Raw genomic sequence first — 9,320 nt, 5'->3', positions numbered from 1 at the left:
GGGGGTAGAAGGAAAGGACACTGTAGCCTTCATATATAATTGGTTCCTGGATATTCTGGGAAATGATAAGGTGTCCAAGATGTTTTGTGTGGAAAGGGCCCACAGGGTACCTGCAAAACCGTTCCCCCCTGGAAGTAGACCGAGATCAATAATTGTAAAACTCTTGTGCTACAGTGACAGGGAGAAACTGCTGAGGAGGGGAAGAGAGATTGGTGAATTAAGGTACAACAATGTAAAAATCTTTCTATTCCCAGATTACACGGCAGAGACGCAGAGAAAGAGGTACTCTTTTCAAGAGATTAAAAAGAGACTACAGGGAAAACAAATTAAATATGGTCTGATGTTCCCCGCTCGCCTTAGGGTGATATATGGGGAAAAAACATTGTTTTTTGACACTCCAGAGGAAGCTGTACAATGGATGGACGGGGAGGGTCTTTGAGTTTAATGGAAATGATTATAGTAAGTGTAGCCGGTGCCTAGCGGTAAAAGAATGCTCAAGTTGAGAAACCCAGGGAGTTAATCTGCCTGGAGTTGAAGGGTGGGGGGGGGGTAAGGGATGGGGGGGCGGTTCTGGTCTGCCGTGTTCTTTTTTTTGTTTTTTTTTTCTCTCCCTCTTCTTCTCTCCTCTTCTTTCTTCCTCTTCTGTTTTCTTCTCCTGTTTTACTTCATTGGGATCTCCCCCTTTCCTTTTTTTTTGGACATATGAAGGATGGTTAAAATACTAGCGTGGAATATCAGGGGGCTGGCTGATAGACTTAAAAGATTAGCGGTAATGAATGTTCTCAAAAACCATCTCCCATGTATTGTAGGTTTGCTTGAAACCCATTTAGTAGGAGAGTCCAGTGGTGTACTTAGTAAAACCTGGTGGTCCAATCAATATCATTCGGTATTCTCCAATTATGCAAGAGGCGTGTCTGTTTTAATACATAAAAGTCTCAGTTGGAAACTATATGACTGCAAGAGCGATAATGAAGGCAGATTTGTGTTCTTATATTGTAAGGTAGACAATATGATATGTATCCTAGCCTTTGTCTACATTCCTCCGCCATTTAAGTCTAAAATATTGGAAGAATTATTTGAGTACAGTAGGAACAAGGACCCCTGTCCCGTGTTGGTTATAGGTGACTTGAATATTGTTGCAGATGAACAGAAGGACAGGTTGCGACTGGCCGGCCCCAGGGGAGTCATCCGTAACTCTCCTTTGTGTAACATCTTAAAAGAGTTAGGGTTAAGGGATGTGTGGAGAGAGAGACACCCAGAACTAAGCACATTTTCCTGTTGGAATAAGTCGGCACGGACTATGTCCAGAATAGATTTAGGGTTGGTTAACGATATAATGGCACAGAAAGTTAGTAAAATAGAGTATTTGCACCGGTGTATTTCTGATCATGCTCCCTTGGTAGTGGAGATACAGAGTAGAGAAGTAAAAATGTCACGGAATATACAAATTAATCCACACTGGTTACATATAATAGAGGACACTAAAAAGTTAGAAAGGGAATTTAGGGATTTATGGGAAATAAATTATAACACTGCTAAAGGGGGGGGGTTTGGGACACTTAGGGAAAAGGAGAAGGAATTAGTGGGGGAAATTAAAAAAGTAGAAGAAGAAATCAAAAACTCACCATCACTTCAGCTGGAAAATGTGCTTAGAGATAGGGAAGAAGATTTAGAAAAGTACTTGGCTGATAAAGCCAGAAATAAAGCAGAGTTTATGAGATCAAAAAAATTTGTGGGGTCAGGTAAACCAAATAAAGGTCTAATGGCGCTGATTAAAAATCAGGGGGAAAAGAGGAATATAGAGGCAATCAAGACTAAAACAGGTGAGATTACTAATGATCCAAAGTAGATTAATAGGGAGTTTAAAAAGTACTATGAAAAACTATATACAACTGAGAGTAATTATAATAAATAATAATTATAATAATAATATAATATAATAATAATAATTATAATAAACAAAAGCTGGAACACTTCCTGGGAGGGATTGTCTTTCCTAAGATTAGCTCTCAGCAAAGGGAAGAGTTGGATGCTCCTTTAACACTAGATGAGTTGAAGTATGCACTGGCCTCCATAAAGGGTAATTCAGCGCCGGGGAGAGATGGACTGCCTTACGAGCTAGTTAGGGTGCACAATGAATTTTTGTTGTCTAGCTTACATCGGATATTAACAGAGGCAGTGGATGAGGAGGAATTGCCATCCTCAATGGAGGAAGCTTCTATAATCCTGCTTCCTAAACCGGGAAAGGACCATCTGGAGGTTGAATCCTACAGGCCAATCTCGCTGTTAAACAGCGATGTAAAATTATTCTCTAAGTTACTGGCCTTGAGATTGGGAAGGGTGATAAGTAGCATAATCCACGAGGACCAATGTGGGTTTATTCCGGGGAGGATGGCGAAACATAATATTAGACGTCTCTTTGAAAATATGCAAGTGGCAGGGAATGAGGGTCCCCACTCCATCCTGTCTCTGGATGCAACAAAGGCATTTGACAGGATGGAGTGGGAGTACCTGTGGGAGGTGTTAAGACGGTTTGGATTGGGAGAGAAGTTTATAGGGATGGTTTAGTTGCTGTATAAAAACCCAAAGGCTGGTGTAATGACGGGGGAGACCCACTCGGAGATGTTTAGACTCACTAGGGGAACCAGGCAGGGATGTCCTCTCTCCCCTCTACTCTTCGCCCTCGGAATTGAACCCCTTGCAATTATGGTTAGGTCGGATCATCTTATAGAAGGGTTTGGGGCGAGGAGTGGAGGGGACAGGATATCCCTGTACGCTGATGATCTTTTTTTTTTTTTTTTTTTTAAAACCCTCTTGTAGCAGTCCCTAGAGTTATAGAACTAGTGGAAGAAATGGGGTCCTTCTCAGGATTATTGATAAACTGGCCCAAGTCCACTTTGATGACCTTAGGTAATAAACAGGAGATATTTTTTCCATTATTATCTAACTTGGAAGATGGGGCTAGTTTTAGGTATCTGGGGATCCAGGTTTCAAGGGACTTGGTCCAGTTTAATAAGCTAAATATAGAGCCCACCATTAATATAATGGAGAAAAAAGTGAGTATATGGGGAAGATTGATGATCTCTAAAGCAGATAAAATTGTTCTAATTAAGACAGTTCTGTTACCAAAACTCCTGTATGTATTTGGGGCTACCCCCATAGTGTTAGAGAAAAAATATTTTAAAAGAATAAAAGTGATGTTGAATGCATTAATATGGGGACGGAAAAGAGTAAGAATAAAGCTAGAGAATTTATATATCCCAATGACAAGAGGTGGACTGGGAGTCCCAGATATGGAAAGATATTATTATGCTTCTCAAATATATTGGTTGGCTAGGTGGAGGCAGGATAGTTTTTTTTGTATTTGAGTAAAAGCATCAGCAATGGAACCTGGGACATTTTTCAAATACTGGAAACAGGAGTTTTGGGGAACATAGCTTGGAAAAAATTGGTAATGGTAAAGACCTTAGTCAGAACATGGGACTGGCTGAAGAAAGCACTAAATAATCAGGGAACAATGGAGTTTGCCCCACTGTGGTTAAATGATAAGTTAGGGGAAATTAGGAAATTGGGAGTAGTTAAAGTATTGGAGGAGGTGGGGGTGAAAACAGTTAGAGACATAATGGACGGAAATTACATCAAAAGTTGGGATACTCTAAAAATAGAATATAGGATAGAGGAAAGACATTGGTTCTCTTATGTTAGATGTAGAAAAGCGTTAGTTGTAAGTCAGAATAATAGTAAGCTGCAAGTATGTAGCCCCAGCCCACTAGTGGAAAAACTAAGGGGCGGGACAATTAAAAAGAAAGAGATTACAACAATATACTCGCACCTTATAAAGGAACAACAGATTGGGATAAAAAGTAAGGAAAAATGGGAGGGAGTAATTGGGGAACTAGATGAGAGCAGGTGGGAGAAAGTGCTGAAGAGTATTAAGGAAGTCTCAAGTGTGGGTAATCATAGAATTATTCAATTTAATATAGTACATCAATTATATTACACCCCAATGTTCCTTTGTAGAATAGGGAAGCAAAAGGATGGAAAGTGTCCAAGATGTGGTTGTGGGGAGGCGGATTTTGCACATATGCTTTGGACATGCAGCGTTTTGCAAGAGTACTGGGGGAGAGTGCACGAAAAAATTGAAAGGAAGAGTAAGGTGAAATTTGAGCTGAACCCGGTCACTGCTTTGTTGGGAGACACCACTAACATCATTGCGAGAAAAAGGAGTAAGAAAACTGTACAAAAAATGCTTTTCTATGCTAGATTTATTATAGTTAAACAATGGATGGCTCCGGGGACTCCAAGTTGTGAAAAATGGGAAAGATGTTATGAAATGTATGAGGGAGTAGGGAATTAGAGGGAGGGGGCGAGGCGAGTTTTTTTTTTTTGGGGGGGTCAGACCAGGGGGGGGGGGGGAGGGGTAATTTGGGGTATTTATTTGTACGGTGGTTAATTTGTATTATGTGCTTGTATATGTAAAATTGTTATGATGAAGTAATGATGTCACTTTTGTATGGGAAAATATTGAAAAATAAATAAAAAGATATGAATGAAAAAAAAAAAAAAAAGATAATTCCAAGTCAATATGAGGAGGCCTAATACTTGAGGTAGGGGATCTGGCAAGGGACAGCTATCTGGTAAGGTGGGAGGCTTTATAATATGTCCTGAGGTCCGGTAAGGAGAAACCACTATGGGACCTTTGAGGGGTCAATTTATCGTAGGCTATTCGGGGTTTACCTGAGTGCCAAAGAAAACGTGAAAAGGTTCTGTGTACACTAGTGAAATAAACTTTAGGAATGTGGATAGGCAAGCATTGAATGAGATAGAGGAATTGTGGCAGAACATAGGCTTTCAGGTAGTTCCTCCTCCCCAACCAGGACATAAAAGGAAGGCGGAAGTTCGCAAGTAGGGTAGAGATCTTAGTAAGGAGGGGCGGGAAAATAATTGGGCAGGGTTGGGGTGAATGTTAATGCCAAGATATTTGATGCCTCTGTCTGGCCATAAGAAGGGGAAGTGGGTTTTTAAGTGGGAGATTAAGGGAGTGGGGGCGGAGACATTCAGTGCCTCCGATTTGGCGTAGTTAATTTTGAAGTCTGAGACCAGGCCGAAGTCTCCAAAAATATCAAGTAGGGCTGGGAATTCAACTTTAGGGTTAGTGATAAATATTAATAAATCGTCAGCGAACGCTACTGTGGTGTGTACAAGGGAGCCGACCCGAAGGTCCACTACTCTCCATGGTCTCCATGATTAATATAAAGAGGGAGGGAGATAGGGGACACCCCTGGCGGGTGCCATTGGTAATTTGAAATATTGGGGATAGGGTGCCGTTTATTTTCAATTTAGCGTATGCGGAGGAATACAGGGAAAAGATAGCGGTGACAAAAGAAGGCGGAATCCCAAATTTTAGGAGGGTGTGTTTTTCTGCGTCAGTGCCGAGAAGGACCAACAGGGTTTTAGAGCTTTTAGCTGTGTGGCAGCTATCACCCTACTAGTATTATATTTACCCTCTCGACCAGAGACAAATCCTGTTTGTTCCTCTCCAACTAAAAAAGGCAAAAGTGTATTTAACCTGGAGGCCAGTATGGCCTTGGCCCACCATTTGACATAGGAGAGAAATAGGGCGATAGCTGCCACACAGCTCAGGGTCTTTTCCCTCCTTGGGGATGATGGCAATATGTGCCTCCAGTGCTTGCTTAGGGAGCGGGGTACCAGCTAGAAGGGAGTTACAGAGGTTTAAGAAGCGGGGGGTTAGGATGTCTTTAATTTTTTTATAATATAGGATGGGAAATCCATCGGGGCCGGGGCTTTACCTGAGGGAATTGAGCCGAGAACCTTCTCCACTTCCTCAAGGGTGATAGGGGCAAGTAAGGAAGATTGTTGGGAAGTGGAAAGAGAGGGAAGGGTAAGAGAATTTAGAAAGGAGTTTATCAGTGACAGGTGGTCAAATGGGGTATTTGTGGAAGAAGGGGGGCGTAGATTATAAAGAGAGTGATAAAAGGCAGAAAATTCCAAAGCAATGTCCTCAGTCCTGGTGAGAAGGGAGCCAGAGGGAGAGCGAATGGCACCAATGTGAGATTGAGTAGCTCTCTCTCTCAGCAGGAAGGAGGTAAGACGGGAACATTTATCCCCATGCAGATAAAACTTACATTTAGACCTCAGGAAGGCTCTGGCTGTTTGTGTGTTAAGCAGGTCCTTTACCTGGTTGCGCAATCGGGTTAGGTCGGCCAAGGTTTGGGTGACTCGACTTTTTATGGAGGGATTCTAGGGTAGAGATTTTGGAAAAGAGAAAGTTAAGTAATTTCATTTTTTCTTTTTTCTTAGCCGAGGCTAAAGCAACGAGTTCACCTCGCAGTACCACTTTGTGGGTTTCCCACAATATGGGGGCTGGAATATCGGGGGAGTCATTTTCGGCAAAGAACAGTTTTAGTTTAGATTGGATATTGTCTATACATTGAGGGTCACTAAGCAATGTTTCATTTAGTGACCACTGCAAGGGTCTGTTCAGCAGGAAATAGGGAGAGCGTGCTCTCTACTGGTGCAAGATCAGATATGGTAATGGTACCTATGTCAGCAGACGTCACCCTGTGGCAGATCCTTTGAGACACAAATAAGTAGTCTATCCTATGGGGTTGGAATAAAAGGAGAAGTCCCGCCCAGTGGGGTGGAGCAACCTCCAGGCATCAATGAGATGTAAATGTGATAGCTCCTTTTTCAAACGGCCCAGTTTGCGGTAAGAGACATGAGAGGAAATGGAGGTCGAGTCCAGTGCCGGTTCCAGGGCCGTATTGAGGTCCCCTCCCACAATACATGTACCCTCTGCAAAGGTGGCGAAAGTGCGCAGGGTGTCACAGATCCAGGAAATCGGGTCAGAATTGGGGGCATACAAGCATGCAAATGAAAACATTTCTTGTGCTATAGTGCCTTTAACATTAAGGTATCTGCCATTGGGGTCAGTCTGCTGTACAGATAAAACAAATGGTAGGTGTTTAGAGATACCAACTCTAACCCCTGCTGCGGCCTTGTCTGGGTGAGGGCAGTGAAACCACTGGGAGAAGGCAGCAGTGGGCATTTTAGGAATGTTGGAAGCTCTAAAATGTGTTTCCTGCAAGAAAAGGACAGAAGCCTTTTGAGCATTCATGAGTCTAAGTATTTGTAAACGCTTTTGCGGTACATTCATACCCTTCACATTATAAGAAACGCATTTCAAATGAGCCATATTCATATAGAAGCACAGAGAAGACAGCTCCCTCGTAGGGAGTCAATAAAACCCTGGACATGAAAAGACAATACAGGGGAGAACAAAACAGTGACAAGAGGGGGTGGGGATGAGGGGGACAGGGGAGGGGGAAACATATAGACAACTTATATACAGTACACAGTGCAATATGACCTGAGGGCAGAGGGTCATCAGTAGCCAAGTGAAATAGTGCAGAAGAAACCTCTAGCAGCAGAGGCAAATAGGGAGGGGGGACAAAATCAACCAACAGCCTAGTACTACTGCCTACTAGCGGGCCCACAAACATGTGAGAACAAAACATAGAAAGAAATATAACATGTGGTGCACCGGGTTATGCAATCCATGTTGCTGAGTGACAAATCACTAAATTATACTTAAAGCTGGTAGGTGATGTAAGAAACAATCAGAACAGTGTTAAAGTACTACTGAACAGATGCAGAAGGACTGAATAAGGGGGGCACACTTAGTGTGGAGGCCGCAATATCTTGGAATATTTGGTAGTCGAACCCCTCAATGGTCAGGGGGGCTTTTTCTCTGGCCACCTTAAGTATGGCGGCGGTGTCAGGATAGGCAAGCAGTCCGCCGACAACATCTCGGGGTGGCTCACTTTGGGCTGGTTTGGCACGTAGGGCCCTGTGGATGCGCTCGATCCTGACGGAATCCTCCCTGTCGGCACCCAGTAGGTCGCTAAAGATGGCGGCGGCTAGTTGTGGCAGGGCCTTATTTGCGTATGACTCAGGGATGCCGCGTAAACGGACATTCTTCCTCCGATTGTGATTTTCTTGGTCCTCTATGGCTAGTAAAGCATCATTAAGGCGGGCACCATAGGCATTAAGGCTTTTTGTCACTGCTGAACTGTGGCGGATGATGTCAGACTTCTGGTTCTCTTTTTGCTCCACACGGAGGCCAATATGCTGTACATCATGGCGCATATCTGAAATCTCTCTTATGATGGGGGCCACCAACCTTCTCATGAAGCTCTTTGAGACAGGGCCGACATCTGAGTCTTCTCCTAGTTCCGAGAAGTCTCCCATGCTTTCATTATCTGAGTCGCGCTGGCGCGCGGGTTGCTTCTTCCCCGTCGGCGCCATCTTTGATCCCGCTGAGGCAGGGGAAGCCGAGCGCTTGTTAAGAAATTTCTCCATGTCTGTTTGCAAATTCCGCACTTGGGAGGTTCCAGGGGTGTCCTTGTACTTATTCCTAGTGAATCTGTGCATTCTGGGGTGTCCAGTTCCACCCAGCAATGTGGAGCCCCGTCGTAGGAAGAGGAGCACAGGAAAGCGTGTGCTACTCCATAAGCAGCTAGGCTCCACCCCCCTAGCCCTTTTTTTCTATTGTTGCAAAAAAAATTCTATATCAAGCATGCGGCTGTATACATTGTGTGGGATAATATAGCTGTTATCTCGCTTTTACTGATTTAAAGGGGTAGTGCGGCGCTAAACAATTATTCACAAAATAACACACATTACAAATTTATACAACTTTGTAATGTATGTTATGTATGTGAATGGCCCCCTTCCCCGTGTTTCCCCCCACCCACGCTAGACCCGGAAGTGTGGTGCATTATACTCACCACATCTCGTGTCGACCCCGTACGCCATCTTGGGACAATGACGTATTCTTCGGGAGGCTGGCCGAACCTCTCCATCCATCCCTCATGCCGGCCCTCCTCTGCCGCATCATCAGCAGCTCACCCGCGAGTGGCTGAGAATAACTGTGCTCAGCCAATCGCGGCTGAGCACAGATATGACGCGGCAGAGGGGGGCTGGCATGAGGGATGGATGGAGCAGTTTGGCCAGCCTCCCGAAGACTACGTCATTGTCCCAAGATGGAGGACGGGGGTCGACACGAGATGCGGTGAGTATAATGCACCACACTTCCGGGTCTAGCGTGGTGGTGGTGGTGGGGGGGTGAACACGGGGAAGGGGGCCATTCACACACATAACACACATTACAAAGTTGAATAACTTTGTAATGTGTGTTATTTTGTGAATAATTGTTTAGCGCTGCACTACCCCTTTAAGCAGTGTGCATCCAGTGAAGGCGCTGACCAGCCCTTTATTTCTATTGTTGTAAAAGCAAT

The sequence above is a fragment of the Dendropsophus ebraccatus genome, chromosome 12 (genome assembly GCF_027789765.1).
Source record: "Dendropsophus ebraccatus isolate aDenEbr1 chromosome 12, aDenEbr1.pat, whole genome shotgun sequence".
NCBI classification, from domain to species: Eukaryota; Metazoa; Chordata; class Amphibia; order Anura; family Hylidae; genus Dendropsophus; species Dendropsophus ebraccatus.
Note: the sequence above shows the minus strand (reverse complement) of the source record.